General features: G+C 41.9%; 1 protein-coding gene and 2 pseudogenes across 3 annotated transcripts in view; 2 read left to right on the forward strand and 1 right to left on the reverse strand.

Moving 5' to 3' along the window:
* Positions 1-17,717, forward strand: part of Gnaq (guanine nucleotide binding protein, alpha q polypeptide) — a 255,837-nt gene that overhangs the window by 20,252 nt on the left and 217,868 nt on the right. The gene's annotated exons all lie outside the window — the stretch shown is intronic.
* Gm53055 (predicted gene, 53055) lies at positions 11,162-11,916 on the reverse strand (annotated as a pseudogene). The gene has a single exon (NR_169088.1). The product of NR_169088.1 is annotated as a predicted gene, 53055 (transcript).
* E030024N20Rik (RIKEN cDNA E030024N20 gene) lies at positions 11,163-17,523 on the forward strand (annotated as a pseudogene). Its single transcript, NR_033228.1, has one exon. The product of NR_033228.1 is annotated as an RIKEN cDNA E030024N20 gene (transcript).

The following is a 17,717-nucleotide window of genomic DNA, read 5'->3' on the forward strand; positions in this document are numbered from 1 at the left end:
TCTCTTTACCTTAGCCTCAGGTAGACTTTTCAGACAAGGGCAAAATGTAGCCACATTCTTTACCAAAATACCACAAAAACAGTCTTTATGCCACATTCTGAAATTCTTCTCCTTTGAAATCTCTTGGGCCAGGTCAACACAGTTCAAATTACTCCCAGCAACAAAGTCTTCCATATTCCTACTAGGATGGCCCATTAAACCCCATTTAAAGAATTCCACTGCGTTCCAAATCCAAAGTCCCTAAATCCACATTCTTTCAAATAAAAGTATGGTCAGGCCTATCACAGCAATACCCCAGTCCCTGATACCAACTTCTGTCTTAGTTAGGGTTTTACTGCTGTGAACAGACACCACGACCAAGGAAAGTCTTATAAAAAAAACAACATTTAATTGGGGCTGGCTTACAGGTTCAGAGGTTCAGTCCATTATCATCAGGGTTGGAGCATGGCAGCATCCATTCAGGCATGGCACAGGCAGAGCTGAGAGTTCTACATCTTCATCCAAAGGCTGCTAGTAGAAGACTCTCTTCAGTGCCTTCTGTCTGGATTCTGAAGGCTCTGAAACTTGCCTGCAGTCTGTGCTGTCTTCAGTATTTGGAAGATGATTAAAAAAAAAATTCTTGCCGGGCAGTGGTGGCGTATGCCTGTAATCCCAGCACTCGGAAGGCAGAGGCAGGTGGATTTCTGAGTTCGAGGCCAGCCTGGTCTACAAAGTGAGTTCCAGGACAGCCAGAGCTATACAGAGAAACCCTGTCTCAAAAAACCAAAAAAAAAAAAAAAAAAAAAAAAAAAGAACTGTTTAACACTTTGATTTCATATTGAATACTGAGATCAGCAGGAGAAATATTGCAAGTTAAGACTAAAGAACTTTATGCAGGTAGTAGAACATATTGCTTGTTTTTTTGTTTCTTTCGGAAGTTTTATTATATGTCTATTTTGTGTGTATTAAAACATTTAGCATAAGTTCTGTGTTTAAATGAATATACTCTCTATCTCCCAGTACTAGGGATTTGAATCTAGGGACTTGTGCATGCTAGGTAGGCACTCCGTCTGTCACCCCCAGACTTCACATAGGTGTTTGAGTTCAAATCCCAGCAACCACATGGTGGCTCACAACCACCCGCCCTCTTCTGGTGTGTCTGAAGACAGCTACAGTGTACTTACTGAGTGAGTCAGGCCAACTGGAGCGAGTAGAGTCCTAAATTCAATTCCCAACAACTAGATGAAGGCTCACAACCATCTGTACAGCTACAGTGTGTACTCATATATATTAAAAAAAAATAAATCTTTAAAGAAAATTAAAGTGTTCATGGATGAAGTATTTACCACTGATTTGCCTGGGCATAAGAGACACACATGATATCTTTTTTTATAACCACAGGATTCACATGGTAGTTGTCCCTGTTGACATCTAAATTTGGTAAGAAGTCAGCCTGAATACGTTCTCTTTCTGATTGCCTTTTCAGATTTGTTTATATAACATGGGGGCCTAACAGCATCTACAGGTTTAAATTCTATTTTTTCCTAATTATTTGCCCTTAAATATGCTTAAATAAAAATGTATATAATTCATATGTACATTTATTCTGCAGTTCAAGGATTTCCCCCAATGTATGATTTCTTTTTACATTGCCATAGTAACTTTTTTTTTTAAATACACACCAATCATTCATAACTGGTTTTCTGTGGCTTCTCTACCAGAACTGTCAACTTCTCTTTGAGTGCTTCTAACTGTTCCTTCCTGTGAGCATTGCTCAGACTGTCTGTGTCACTGACTTGGCAGGGCTTGGTATATAAAGAACAAGTGTCAGTAATTTGGGGTTGAATGAATGAAGTGTCTGTTGTATATTATCTCCAAATTCATTTTTAGTTTTTGCAGATTTTTCTTTCTCATTCCCTTTTGTAACTCTCTGGCAGTTTCTGTTTTACCATCTCCTTTTAGTCTCTTATTGTAGCAGAGTACATTGTCTTAAATTTTCCTGATATAAGTCAACGCTGAGCCCGTTGATTTGTCTTCAGTTTCTACAGTAAATCTTTCAGAAGGTTCTTTCCTTTATTGTGCTCTGTGCTTTGCCTTCATTTTCATTTAAGAATGTTAGAGGTTTTGTCCAGCTTATTCATCAAGATCAGGGCACAGGGTGTGTGTGTGGGATGTGTTTGGGGTGGGGATGTGTGTGTGTGTGTATGTGTGTGTGTGTATGTGTGAGTGTGTGTATGTGTGTGTGTGTGGGATGTGTTTGGGGTGGGGATGTGTGTGTGTGTGTATGTGTGTGTGTGTACTGAGTTCGTGTCTTTTCCCTGTCACTGGTAGGAAGGAGATCATGGTATGTATTTTATTTTTAGTGCTTATCTCGGTAGAGTGGAGTGAAGGCTGGCAGCAGATCTCTCCAGGTCTTTGACGTTTGCTTCTCTTTGTTGTTAACTCTTCCCTTAATTCCATCTGTTTCCCTGACTTTGGGTGAGCCAAGATATGATGAGAAATGGTTTCAGACAGCCTTGCTGTTGGGAAGATCTTTGTTCTGTGACAGTGAGTGGTTGTCTGCATATCTAAACCACTTGGCCGAAGCAGAGTTGGCTTTAGTTCCTGAGTTAGGTGAAGCCAGAGGGAAGACTGGCCTGGTTTGACTTTGTAGTTTCTCTTAAGAATCCCTCCCCTAGTCAGGATAGGTAGCAGTTAAAGTTCCATGTAGTGTCCCTTCTTTCTCCAAGGTGCCGATCCAAGGGGTTTGAGAGTTTCTTTCTTCACAAGCTTCCTTTAGTATTGTTAAGTCCTAAGGTAGTGTTGACTTAAGTGAGGAATTTTTTACCTTTTTTCCTTTGATTTGTTTTGAGGAATAGAGAAAAAAAATTTCCTAGAATGAAAAAAAGGAAGAAAGAAGGGGAGGAATAAAGGAAGGAAGGAAAGAAGGAAGGAGAGAGGGAGGAAGGAAGGGAGAAAGACAGGGTCACACTACATAGCTTTAGCTATCCCAGAACTCTAGATGTAGATCTCAAACTCACAAAGATCTGCTTGCCTCTGCCTCAGAGTGCTGTGGTTAAAGGTGTGCACTATTATGCCTTGCCAAACTTTTAATTAATGTAATATTTGTGCATATTTTTATAGGGTTCAGTGTGGCAGTTTGATATATGTGTACAACATGTAAGGAGGAAGTCTGAGACTTGCATCTAAGAGCACTATGCCGTCCATCTTTCCAGGAAGACTGCCCTGAGTCTTGCTGACTAATGAACACATGTGATGTCTTTCCCAGAGAGCTATAATTACAGAATCTTAGTTGAGAATGTGTTGTAAAGTCCAAGCTTGTACCCCACACTGGAGTTGTCTTTGTAGTATCTTCAGTTTGTGTTAGTCTGGCCCTTGAACAGTCAGTGGGATTAATTCTGTTCCATTATCTGTTTGCTAGAAAGCTTTCATACATTCATCTGGAATTTGTTTGTAAGTAGCTTCAGGCTCTATGCCTCAAAGTAAGTAGATTGGAACCTACTAGAACATTCTTAATTTTCTTAATTATTGAAGTTGGCCTCATGATGCTCCCTGGGACTATTTATAATATCATGAGTTTTGTTCATCATCTCTCATTAAATAAGAACCAAGCTTGTCTCTGATTACCTTCGTTTTTCTTCAAATAAAAAATACCTATATATGAAAATAACACAATATAATGTGTGATAAAATCGAACTAAATTCTATTTTTGTATCATTCCCTGAGCTAAGATGTACATGACTCCAGAAAATTTTGTTTTTTGTCCCAATGACTCCTATTAGGAAGTTGATAGGAAGTTGCTGGCAATTACGAGTGCCGAGGGTGTTCTCTTCCTGCCTTGCCCTGCTGAGGCCCTGGTTGTTGATGTGGACTTCATTTTTCTCATTGTACTTCGTGATCTGTGAGTGATCTAGCAGTTTCTGCAGTTCCCCACATCTCTTTATTGGTATTTAGGTGGGTTTTCCCCCTTCTCAATTCCCAAGAATACTTTTTTTTAAATGAATTTTATTCTATGTGAATATTCTTCCAGGATCAAGTTCCCTTAAGCTTTCTTGCCAGATTTCTAGTGTTTGTGAACCTATCCAGTTCACTATCTGCAGGAAGTAGATATGCCTGTTAGGATAGGTTTCATAGGAAGCTTCATAAGAGGGGACCCCTCCCCACCATTGTTCCTGCACCCATGAAAACTAGGAAAAGTAAACGATTTTAGGACAGCCAATATAGTAGATCCTGTAATCTCAGTACCCAGGATGCTGAGGCAGGGGGATAATTAGTTCAAGGTCAGTCTTAGCTACTCTACATATTGAAATCTAAAAAACCAGTTAAGACAAGACTGGGGAGGGATGGCTCAATTGGTAGGGAGTGTGTCAACCGCAGGGACCCTGGGAGTCCACGTCAGAAGCTGGGCGTGTGCTTGTAATTCAGTTGTTGGAGAGAAGGAGACAAGCGGATTCCTGGAGGGTGGACAGGTATGTTCACGCCCACATGTATGTGTACACATGTGCGGATGTCAGCATTGCTTTCATCTCACCATTCAGTATGATTTCGTAGTTCAGGCTTTGGGTGTAACTTTGTAGAGCCAAAAGTTGACTAGCAATTTGACCTGAGCGTTTGAACTATGTAAGTAGGAATAAAACGGAATAGAGAAACCCAGAGACAGGATACCTGCTCACCCTTGGCTATGAGCTAGTCTCTGTGTCACAAGAGGTAGTCATCTGTTGGTTTACAGACCAGCTAGAGAGTGCTTGCTTAGCATGCAGTGGGTTCTGGGTGGGGGTCCCTAGTATTGCGTGAACAGGGTACAATGGCATGGACCTATAACCCCAACATACCCATAATGTCACCACTTAAGATTTGATTGGGTCTCTCGCACATTGTGGCTGTGGTGGTGGCAGTGGCCATGAGCATTGCCATGTAGTGCTCTTGCTGGATGGATGCAGCGGCCTCTTATATCTTGAAGTTCACAGTGCCAATAGTTCATAATGACCATTATTATTCAGAAAAGGAAAGGAAAGGAAAAGGAAAGGAAAGGAAAAGAAAGGAAAGGAAAGGAAAAGAAAAGAAAGGCAAGGAAAGGAAAGGAAGGCTTTGTTCTCCTTGCCTCTCTTCCTCTGAATTCTCGTTTCCATGTAGAACAAAAGGAATGTTATTTTTTTTCTTTTTCTTTTTTTTTTTTTAAGATTTATTTATTATATGTAAGTACACTGTAGCTGTCTTCAGACACTCCAGAAGAGGGAGTCAGATCTCGTTACGGATGGTTGTGAGCCACCATGTGGTTGCTGGGATTTGAACTCCGGACCTTTGGAAGAGCAGTCGGGTGCTCTTACCCACTGAGCCATCTCACCAGCCCCCTTTCTTTTTCTTTTTTGGTTTTTCGAGACAGGGTTTCTCTGTGTAGCTCTGGCTGTCCAGGAACTCACTCTGTAGACCAGACTGGCCTCAAACTCAGAAATCCACCTGCCTCTGCCTCTCAAGTGCTGGCATTAAAGGCATGCACCACCACTGCCCAGCTGAAAAGGAATGTTCTAGGAAAAGAAAATTGTATCCATTTGTTTTCTAGCCAATTTGTTTTAATGCCCCCCCCACCCCCCGAACAAGGCTTGCATCTATATCTATCTATCTATCTATCTATCTATCTATCTATCTATCTATCTATCTATCGGCAGTTTGTGTACTTCAGTCTGGTCACATAACCAGGGCCAATTTTGAACTTGCGATCCTCCTGCTTCCATCTCTTAAGTGCTGACACTATGGGTATGTTGGGGTTATAGGTCTATGCCCTTGTACCCTGTCCACTCAGTGCTGGGGACCCCACCCAGAACCCAGTGCATGCTAAGCAAGCACTCTGCTAGTAGGTCTGTATACCCAACCCTAGGCAAGTGCTTCTTTAAAGAGAGAAAGCCAATTTGCGAATGTATACTTTACACATTTCACACCATGCTACATTTTTAACACTAACATTAGTTGGTGTCAATGTTTAAATTTCTCATCTAGGAAATTGGATAGTTGAGTGAAAGTTGTATTCAGTGTGTGTGTGTGTGTGTGTGTAAGAATAGTATAAAATAAATGTTGTTTTTCTGGAGCTGATAGGAGTGATAGCAGGGGAGGAGCTGATAGTAAATAACTCTGAGCCGAGCCTTTGGCCTTCCCTGACCCCTGTTTCTTGTTAGATGTTGCAGTAATCAGGAGCTCACCCAGCCCATTTAGCTGTGGGCCACACAGAAGACCCTTCTGCAGTGGCTATATACCGATTCTTGGGGAGTGGTCAGATCAGGATATTGCTTTTTTTCTAAAGTTTAACAGAAAAGATGAATGTGTGACGATTTGGGTGTGCCACCTCTATAGGGGCAGTCTTCGTACATTCCATTATGTATCATGGCGGGTGTCCTTGGATGTCTTCTTTTTTCACATCAAGTACTAAGCAGGCCCCCTCTCTGCTTAGCTTCTGAGATCAGATGAGCTTGGGCATGCTCAGGTGTGTGGCTATAGGCACAGGTTTTTCCTAAAGTGGTTTTTATAGCTTAATTGAATGCCCAAGCTCATGTTTTTTTTTTAACATCCATGAGAATTATTCTAATATTCTAACTATCACACCAGTCTTTAAAAATGGACCTGTGCATGTCTTTACAATGGGTCACTAGTATAGCTTGGATATGATTAATACGAATTTTTATACCTTTATGGAGATTTCCTTAGAAGCCAAAGCTGAGTTTTAAAATGTGCTGTCCATATGCAGATCACAATCCCTGTGGAATAGAGAGGGTAGTGAGTGGAATGGAGCCTGCAGAGTAACTCCAGTGATCGATAAAGTCCCTGGCTCTGCTGCTGAGATTTACTTTGGGCAATTGAAAAATTGTTCATGCTCATCTCTGTGAGCTGAAATTACAGATTCGTGGCTATGTGGATTTCTGCATGCAATCTCGTTGTGTATTCGTGCATATAAATTTCTAGATCCCATGGCAAAGTCAGATGCAGCAGAAGCTGTTGGACTTTTTTGTCTTTTCTGTTTTCCCGTGGGTGGTTTGCTTGAGTAGGCTAGTACAGTGAATAAATTTATCAGCATCAGAATCTGTATTTATAAGACTATATTTTTTTTAATTAAAAAATTTTAGCTTGGGCTGGAGAGATGGCTCAGCAGTTAAGAGCACTGACTGCTCTTCCAGAGGTCCTGAGTTCAATTCCTAGCAACCACATGGTGGCTCACAACTATCTGTCATGAGATCTGATGTCCTCTTCTGGTGAGTCTGAAGACAGCAACAGTGTACTTACATATATAAAACATGTAAATCTTTAAAAAATTGTAAAGAAAAATAGCATAAAGGCACTTATTTTCCAAAATGTCCTTTGTTTGCAAAACAAAATAATTCTGGGTTGTCCTTTTTCCCTGTTTTCAAGTGTTCTTTTTACTGCTGAAAATTAACAGGGCAAATATTAGCCTTCTTATGTTAGTCTGTTGGAGATAAACTTTATTTATTCTGAAACCATAACAGCTTTTAGACTACTGGGATTTTGGAAGATAGGCCCATGGCAATCTCCACTAGACAGAAAAAGGAGAAGTAGGTTGGCCCTCCAGTCTTGCAGATGGCTTTTTTTGTTTTGCTTTTTGTACGACTTCATAAAGGAAGATATTTGGTTCCATATCTTAGTTGGGGAAGACACTTCAAAAATGTGTTCTTTTGAGGCAGAGGAAAAAATATTTTTATTGACATTATTGCAGCCAGATAGTATGTAATTATTTAAATGATTGTAGTGATATAGTTAAATAGTAAAATATTTAATATGTATTTTATGTTTCATAAACAGTGGATTTGTGTTCTGTTTTCTTACACTATGAAATTAACTGACACATTACAGTAAATTTACTAAACAAAAGCAGCCACACACCCACCTTCCCCAGATTTTCTGGAGTACCTACCTAGGTATCTCAATCCAGAGCATGATGGGAACTCAAGGACTAAGATTCCATCTGCACTCTGTGTCCAAGAGAGCTGGCAGAGTGAGCCTGCTCTGGAAGGTGGCCCATGCTACACTCTCAGAACTTGCATTCCAGCGGCTCCAAGCCTGGACTGTCCATATAAATAATGCAGTTAGCACTGAGCCCCTGCTTCCCTCTTGGGAGTCTGGGGTTCTGCTAGGTGCTGAGCAGATGGTGCTTTTGTGCCCAAATTTCCATTAGAAATCCCAGGCTCATAGTATGCTGAGGTGAGCATGAGTTGTTACAAGTGATTTCGGGGGACATTGTGTCTCTCTTGTATGGCTGTGCTTTGTGAGGTTTGTGTCTGGTTTCGCTCCGACTTCGCTCAGACTGCTTCTTTGACTGATGGTGTTGAAGTGTAACTGAATACCATTATAAACTGAGTTCCTATAAATCCACTGGTGTTCCTCTGGCCCTCAGCCCCCACTCCTGAAGGTTTCCACCTGCTTTATCTGGAGTGCACTGGGTCAGTGAGTTGGTCACAGGAGTATTGGGAGGAGTGGGTCAAGTGTTGAAAACACCGAGTACTATGTTCTGGTCAGTGCTCCCTGTACACAGAGAAGACTCAGCTGTCTACCCTTCAGGCAGTGTTGAGCCCCTCCCTCACATAGAGCCGGTGATCATGGGCTGAGCTTACAAGAATGACAGATATGGGAGCAGGGCAAAGGCCTCCATTTTCACATTGCTCTGAGGTTACACAGTACTCTGTTCTTGCACTGTATGGCTTATGGATGGCATCAGTTGAAAATTTTCATTGCTTACTATTACTTGCAAAGTAAAGGCTAGAGATTCTCATCTGCTGATCAGGCAGTGTCAGACCTGGCCTTCCCCTTTTATCTGTATTTCCTCCTGTTGGTTTCCTCTTCATCCCATCCTCATCGCTGGCTCTGCACTGCACTCTGGTTCCTGGAAAGCCTCTACTCCTTCTTCCCAAGTCCTACCCGTTTTTCAAAGCCCATCACAAATGCTGTTTTTTCTCTTAGCTTCACTTTCTTCTAGTTGTAGTCCCTGACCTCCTGCGCATTTGCCATTGTCTTCTTCTTTTGTTAGGATACAGGGTGATGGGTGTCTTACAGTGGTTTTCATAGTATGTGCCATTCATCATTACTGCCTACCTTACAACCCTACTCACCATTCTCAATCGCATGAGACTCGTTGGCAAGGCGGTGCATGCTTTGTCATCCCATCGCTTGGAAAGTTGAGTCAGAAGAATCAGGAGTTCAGCCTAGTAGCTACATTATGAGTCCGGAGTCCAACTTGGGCTACATGGGACCATGTGCCATCCCTCCTGTGTGTGTGTGTGTGTGTGTGTGTGTGTGTGTGTGTGTGTGTGTAGGCCAGAGGTCAACCTTGAGTCTTTCTCAGGTGTTGCCTGAATGGTTTTTTGAAATGGTCTTTGACTGATCTGGAACTCTCCAGTTAGGCTCCTCTGGTTGGCCTTCAGGTCCCAGAGATTCAGTCATCTCTCCTTCCACCAACACTGGATTACATGCATCTGCACTCTGCTCAGCTTTTTACATGGGTAAGTACCTGCTGGTGGGGCTCTTCCCAGTCCCAAGGCTTCTAAACTTCCACTTTTTTCTTTGATTCAATAAGTCCAGTGCTTTAAAAATCTCTCAGTTCTTCTCAGTGTCTTATATGAAAGTAACCAGTGACTACTTAACCAGGACCTTCTATGTATCTAGCTCTGTAATAAGTGCTGTGGTTAACTGGAAGGAAACAGAGTCTCTTGGTTCTCTTGAGTATTGAAGGTAAGAACAATAGTCAATACGATAAGGATTAAGAAGAAGAAAAAAAAGGTATGTTAGCTGACCATTGATGTCTAATTTTTCCTTTTCAGCCATAATGCTGTGCATTACCTCTTAGTGTATGTAAGTTGTGGGTTCAAACTCACAATTAAAAAGCACTGTTACTGCCAGGCACAGGAATTGATTTATGTGCAGGATTGTGGTCTCTAGATGAGACTTGTGGGCATCACAGAGAATGTACAGCCTTCATGTCAGGCTTAGAAAGCAGCTTGTGGAGAAAAAGCTGCAAGGAGGTCAGGGACTTTGCCATTGTTTCCCTGGTGCCCAAGGTCTGCTTCGGGGTTTAGATAGAGCCTTCAGTTAATGGGGGACACCTGCCTGCTGTAAAGTCAGCAATCAAGTGACCATTATAGTTGGTTTGTTTTTTAAATTTTCTTTAAGCATAAGAGTGGAGTTAAACTTAGGACTTCGTGGAGCACACCAGGCAAGCAACCTGACACTAATCTACACCCCCAGTCCTTTTTTAATTTTTGAAATCTGAGATGGGTTTTTATAAGTTACTCATGCTGAACTCGACTTGGTGCCTAGGCAGGGTTTGAACTCAAGATCTTCCTGCTTCAGCCTTCAAAGCAGCTGGCACTTCAGCCGGATCCACCAGACTCTGCTTACACCCCAATCTTTAGCAATCTTCTCTTTGGGCCTGAAACTATTTTAAACATTTATTTTAACAATCCACTCGACTTTAGATTATTCTGGCCTTAGAGAACTAGAATCACCTCTGCCCATAGCTGCTTGCTGGGAGGTAAGTTGGGGGAATAAGTGATAAGGGATAGCATTGGAGGAGGCTTTCTGTCTTTCCCTGTGCTACAGGACTCTTGAACCTGTTTCTAGTTAGGAATAGGATATGGCCAACTCTCAAAGAAGAGACAGGAAAGGGAAGCTACTAAGAGAGCAGTGCAGGCAGAGAGACAAAGGAGAGAGGAGGCAGTTTTACTGGGAGAATTTTACAGAGATGGGTTGAAGAGAGAACGAGCTAGACACAGGTAAAGGCAGGACGAGCAAGAGGATGAAAAGGAACCCGAAGATTAGAAAAGATTGCTAGAGCTAGTTAGAGCTAGTTAGAGAGAACAGCCTAGTTGAGTAAGTCAGCTGGGAGAGGAGTTTGAGCTGAATAGCTGAAGTTGAATCAGCCAGCTAGAGTTCTTCCCTGGCTTACTGCCTCCGTCTGCTACCTAGGCCTAGTCCTGGAAGCGTCCAGCCTCCATAAAATATAATATAGGCCTAGAATGTTTTCATCCTCTGAGACTTGGTGTTTGAGTAAGCTAACCCTTTCTTGTTCTAAAAAGTTACTATTACCCCTCTGCTTTTGTCTCACTTATTGAGTAGTACTGTGTGGAATGGTTGAAGCTAAAAGGAAAGGGGTGCAGAGAAAGGGCCAGGTAGAAGAGTAGCCACTGCTTTTTTTTTTTTTTTCTTATTTAGTTTTTATTCATAATCATAAACTTAACTTTGCAATCCAGCTCGACTTGAAGGGGAATGAGGAAAATATGGAACCCAAAGAACTTCAGTGAGAGCAGAGATTACAGGACATTGCGAGCAGATGGGGTAGGGACGCTCTCCTGAGCTACAGAAGGAATGGTTTGATGGGTAAAATGCCCGCAAGTCAAAAGAAATTAGAGTTGTCCACAGTCGGAAATGGTGATCTTCTTGCTGGTCTTGCTGTTCCTGGATCCAAAACGCTCCATGACTTCCACAATGTTCATGCCTTCTTTCACCTTCCCAAAGACCACATGCTTGCCATCCAGCCATTCAGTCTTGGCAGTGCAGATAAAAAACTGGGAACCGTTTGTGTTTGGTCCAGCATTTGCCACGGACAAGATGCCAGGACCTGTATGCTTCAGGATGAAGTTCTCATCCTCAAATTCCTCCCCGTAGATGGACCTGCCGCCAGTGCCATGTGGTGTGTGACGTCACCACCCTGGCACGTGAATCCTGGAATAATTCTGTGAAAGGAGGAACCCTTATAGCCAAATCCTTTCTCTCCAGTGCTCAGAGCTCGAAAGTTTTCTGCTGTCTTTGGAACTTTGTCTGCAAACAGCTCGAAGGAGACTCGGCCCAAGGGCTCGTCATCGGCTGTGATGTCGAAGAACACGGTGGGGTTGACCATGGCCGCAGCAAGCGGCGAAAAGCGACAGTGGCGTCTGCAAAGCCGCCACTGCTTTTTATAATGGCGTGATGGGACATCTCTTATTCACAGCACACAGCCATTGTGTTTTATGATGCTCTTCCATGTGAGATTTCACTTGAAACATAGGAAATTGCTGTGAAGTCAGAACCCATCCTGGAGTGGGAAGCACATATAGGGTTTGCTTGTTTGTTTTTTTCCTCAGCCTCTTTGCTTTTAAACTGAGGACAATAACTTGCTTTTATGGGTTGTGGTGAAGACACAAGAGGCATCAGTAAATGTCCCCAAGATTCCAGGTAATAGAATTTGGGGCCAGAGGGAAGAAAAGGAAAGAAGTATAAGGAGATTAGAGAATTCAAAGTAGTGCTTATAAATTTTATAGTTTAACTGACCAAGTGGCTTGTGCTTGTGGGAAGCAGCTCTCTCATACAGAACAAGTGCATTCTACTGTTTGGGAATATTTTTTATTAATTTATTTATTCATTGTACATCCTGATTGAAGCCCCTCCCTCTTCTCCTAGTTCCACCCTTACAAATTCCTCCCCTGCTATGCCCCCCTCTCCTACAAGAAGGAGAAGCTCTCTTTGGTACGGTACCACCCTGCCCTGGGACATCGTCCTAGCAGACTAAGCACTGGGAATAGTTCTTGGTATAGTCAGCAGTGCTTTCTGTTTCTCACCCAAACTCCAAGACCCACAATTTCTCTTTAACAGAAAGAGTTCTCAATACACAAATGGTTTCATTTAATTTCTTTTCTGTGTTCTGAAAGGTAGACACTGATCCCATGCCCGTAGTAGGTATGTAGGGTGATTTCATTTTGTTTTGGGTTCTATCAGTGGAACACAGGACCTTTCACATGAAGCTTCCACTTAACAAGACCCTTAGTCTCTGTGGGTTTTTGTTTGTTTGAGACAGGGTCTCATTGTAGTTGTGGCTGGCTTGAAATTCACTTTGTTAGACCAGTCACATTGAACTTACAGATAACCTGGGGCTTGTCCTGCATGTTGGGATTAAAGGTGTGAACTGCCACGCCTGACTTCACTGTGTGTTTAAGCCTTTATTTGTTGTGATTGGAAGGTGTCTTTTGTTTGATATTAAATATTTTCAATCTCAGTGTTGATTTACACACTCTTGAGACATTTTTGTCCTGTGTTTTAGGATGTGTGTGGCTAAAAGGTTATTTTAGTTCTACCAAATTGAAAGATGAATAGTAAAAAAAAATTTCTGGGTCCTGTTTACTGAGCTCTGAGCAAGTGTTTATAGTTACTTTTTAAAATAATCTTAAATTAGTGCTAATGGAACTTTGCATTGTCAGTCCCATGTTGGAGGCTTAAGTATTGATACATTATTTTAAAAGACTTGTTATGCCGGTGGTGTGATCTGTGTCAGCAAGGTGACACATTGTAACTATTTACACCTATGCTTCACTCTTCTGCTCTGCTGCCTGCATCATCAGACAGGCTTTCTTTATTACAGCTGTGGTCAGGTTAATGGCAGCTACTTTTACTTGGATTGACACAGAAAGCATCTCTTACGGCTGAATCTCATGGCCTTCCCTTAGACTTGATATAGCGCCTGCTGAAGTAGCTCTCTCGTGAGGCAGGGCAGACATGCAAAGCTTCTTTTGTTACTGTCTGAACTTGAAACCTGATTTCCCAGCACCTGAGACATTTCCCTAAGTCTACTGTCATAAGTTTTTAAAGAGCGCATTAGATTTCTCTTTAAATCATCCCATGGTTTTTGGTCCTCAATGGGGAAAATGGTGTGTATGTTAGCTAATATCTACTGTCCCTTCTAATTAAGGGATTTTCTTATATTGTACTCATACTTTGTGTTCTGTAGTATTTGAAGGTATCTCAAGATAATTTTTAAAAGAGAAGTATCTTGTTCTACAAGTAAACTTCTCTGCTAATGTTTGCTTGACCCCCCCCCCCCTTCTCTCTTGCTGCTTTTGAGACAAGGGTCACTATGTAGCCCTGCCTGGACTGGAACTTTGTCATACACAGGATCTCACTCTGCTTGCTGAGTGTTGGAATTAAAGGTGTCACCATATCTGGGCAGCTTTTAATACTTCCTAAGCAGGCTGACTGTTTTCCTCAGCTGGAGCCTAAGCCTGGTCCAAGGAAGCCAGGCCATGCACTACCCATTGCTGAGTGCTATCCAGCGCGAGTTTACCGCATAAAGGAACTAATGTTTCTTACAGGAAGCTGTTCTTTTTTGTTTGTATTGGCTTCCAGGTTCCCAATATTTGGTGGATACTCAAGAAATTTGAATTTTGAGTCGGCTTAGTCTTTCAGCAAAAAACAAAGCATTTCTCACTCCTTTTTACCTGTGTGCCTTAGGTTTGTTCCTAGCACAGTGCCTGGTCACAGTGTAATGGTCAGTAAGTATTTGCTGAAATAAGCAGCTCCCCAATGACTCGGTGAGCTTTTGCTTTGACTAGTCACCTGGCAGAAGAGTGAGGTGCTTATGCCCAGTTTGCTGTGGCGGCCTGATCCCGTAGTTCTCACACAGATTGGCATTATGTAATCTTTCCACCATTGGAGAACATTTTCTGTGACAGCTGACTCCTTGGTGTGAATGAATTTTTCTGTCAGCTGTTGAAGAACTGAGTTGGTGTTTAGAAAAATGCAGAAAACATTTGTTCATCAAACCTAACGAGATTGGTTAGCAAAAGAGAGGAAGTATTTATAGAAAAGGAGTGTTCTGTTTCAGATCCTTCATAGCTGTCCAGGCTTGTCCTCACTTCAGGGATGGAGTAATTCTTTTGTTAGATGACTAGAATCAAATGTTGTGAGCTGCTTTTCTTTTCACGTTAGAAGAAGGAATGATTTGAAACTCATAATAAAAGCTAGTTTGCACTTACACCAAATTGCGTGCCTTCCCTTATAGGGAGATCTTATTCCTCAAGTCTTACTTCACTAGTTCTTAATACAGTCGATAAGCATCTTTGTCTTTGGCATCTCACAGTAAAAAAATGCCATTATCAACACTGGTTTTGTGAATATCCATAGTACTAATCTGTTCTGTCTCATGCTTGTCATTTTGTTTGTGTGTCGATGCAGAAGGAAGTAACTGAACTCATCAAATGATTGAAGACATTTCCATATGGGAAATAGTGTGTGTATTTTCTGTACAGTTGTATTCAGAAATGACAGCTGTTTGCACTAATAGTCTACATGTTAAAAGTAAAAGATCAAGTTAAAACAGGGATACATCTTTGTTACCTTTTTCTTGGTTTAGAACTACTGTGTAGCAGTAGGAAGAATCAAGAAGCGCTTTTCATTTTGCACAAATGTTTTTGCATCTGTGTTTGGTGTTTTTCATAGAACCACATTCTTAATTCAATATATTATGAAAGTAGGTAGGAAGGTGAAAGGGCAGATTAAAAAATGCTGTAGACACAAAGCCAGAATGAGAAATGTCACTGTATTCTCTTCATTTGGTGGCTGCTCTTACTGGTGAGCTACACATCATTGTAAGTTGATGGGAACGCCCGAGGCAGCCTTTAGCAGGAAGCCAGGCTGCTTGACCCTGCCCTTCCTGCTTTGTAAATGATCACTAGCTGCTAAACATGCATTAGTGGCCTGGGCCTGGGCCTTTGTGCATGGGAACTGGGACTGCAGGAGAGGGAACAGAGACCCAGACAGCTTCAGGGATGAAGCGATTCTGCTGACTATGGCTGGTGTGTTCAGTTAGGGGACTGTAGCACTTTCTTCCTTTCATAGGTTCCTTTGCCGAAGTTGCCTGATGCTTTCTTTACTAAGCAAGTCAAACCACACTTATTTACAGTATAATGATCATTCATGAGATTCAGAAAACTACCCCCTTGAGATGGCCTTTGGGACAAGAGACTGCAGTACCCAGGGACTGCTCTTGCTCACATGGTGCCCGTGATTAATGGTTTGGCATGATAACACTGAGAATCTGGGTCTCAAAGGAGGATGTAGGCCAGTTCCAGCCTTCATAACAGACTCCTTCCTGAGGCCCGTGTTTATTGATTTGGCAGAGATCCTCCTGCTTGAGGAATCAGGCTGGTACCGCCCTTGACCATACAAAAGAAATATAATATGCTGAGCACTTGTCTCTCCACAGCTCTCCTTTGAGAGGCGTAGGTGCCAAGCCCTGTTGCTGAAAGGGCACATCAGGTGGAACACAACATGCAGTCTGGAGACAGAATTCTGTGGCAGCAGGAAGTTGCAGCAAGAGGTCACATAGCATTTAAACCCTGAATCCCTGGAGATTCAGGGAGTGGGCAAGCATTCAAGCTGAGTGTGGGAGGGACTCAAACTCTTTCTTACATTTATATAAATGATTATATAAACTGGAGGCTGTGGTTAATATCAGAGGCTAGCTGTCTCCATGTTACTGTTAACACTTGAGACATTCACAAACCGGGTTTGTTTGGATGGATGAAGTATGGGGGCTGAAGTGAGCTCCTCCTGTGTCATCTAGCCTCGATGTAAATTTGACTTTAATGTTTATTGTCTCCACAATAAAAGGTAGTCTTGAAAGGTAGTGAAGAAAGTAGATTTCTTTTGTTGAAAGATTTCAAGCAATATAAGATACATACCTTGATAATTACAAATTTATGTTTTTTGTACTGTCTTGAGCCCTGTTTATATTTGATTTGTTCATTATTTTTTTTTTCTGACAGCTGGTTTAAAAATGGAATATCTTTCTATTAGAGCAAATGCATATTGTAAATTTTGTGTTCATAGCTTTAGAACACATGTATAGACTTAAATTGATTTGCGTTGAAGTTAATGAGTGTCCAATTAAAAAAAAGACACTGTTGTATATAAAATTCCCATTAAAGTAGCTTTGGAAAGTTTTGAAATTAAGATAGAAAAAAAATGAATTGTGCATAAAAGTTTGATTCAAATGTGGTAGCTTGTAAGCAGTTATTACAGTTAAATGTTTTTACAGTTTTGTGTCTGGCTATATCGCTGTTCTTCAGCCATGTAAATGTCCAAAAAATAGTAAAAACAAACAAACAAACAAACAAACAAACAAACAAACAAACGTCAGCGTTACTTTTCCTTCTTCCCTACGTACACGGCAGGCCCGGTCTCAGCGATCCTGGGGACCTTTCCTTTCCCAGTCCCTGGTAGCTCAGATGTGAGGTGAGTGCAGAAGGCCCACGAAGAACTTCTCATTCTTATCATAGAACTTAAAGAAATCAACTGGCCGGTTTTAAGTGTCGTCTCTTGTGTGAACCTTTCACATTTCAAAGGTGAAAAAAAGTTTCCAGGTTTGCCTGAGTCAGAGGGCAGAGTTGTGAATGGAGCCAGAAGGTACTGAACAGGGCAGTGCAGTGTGACATGGAAAGGGTGGATGGTCCCATTTCCCCGTGCGCAGTGCGCATGGGAGCTAATTAAGGATTTATTATTGGAATATGGCTGACTTCAGGCTTTTTCTGATATTTGTGCACATTTTATAGCATTCTTCTTCTACCTGTTAGTATGTTCAATATGCTGTAGCACAGCCCTCACTCTGTTAGAGCTCTGCCTGTAATCTTGCCACTTGGGGAAGTTGAGGTAGGATGATGGCCATGAGCCTGAGGCCAGCCTAGGCAAGTCTTAGGCTATCCTAGCTATAGAGTAGCATCTTGTCTCAAATAAGAAAAAAATAGAAAAAAAAGAAAAAAAAGGGAAAGATCATTGAAAGACAAAGTGTACTGTGGAAAACAGGTCAGCCCTTGTGGTGGGCCACCTGAGAGCCACATCTGGCTGGAGGCCGCACATTTCACCTTTGGTGTTTCCTGACAGGACTGGACTAGTGACGTGGAAGCATGGTGAATACATGGTGAATAGTGTTAGGTTCACA

The sequence above is a fragment of the Mus musculus genome, chromosome 19 (genome assembly GCF_000001635.26).
Source record: "Mus musculus strain C57BL/6J chromosome 19, GRCm38.p6 C57BL/6J".
NCBI lineage: Eukaryota > Metazoa > Chordata > Mammalia > Rodentia > Muridae > Mus > Mus musculus.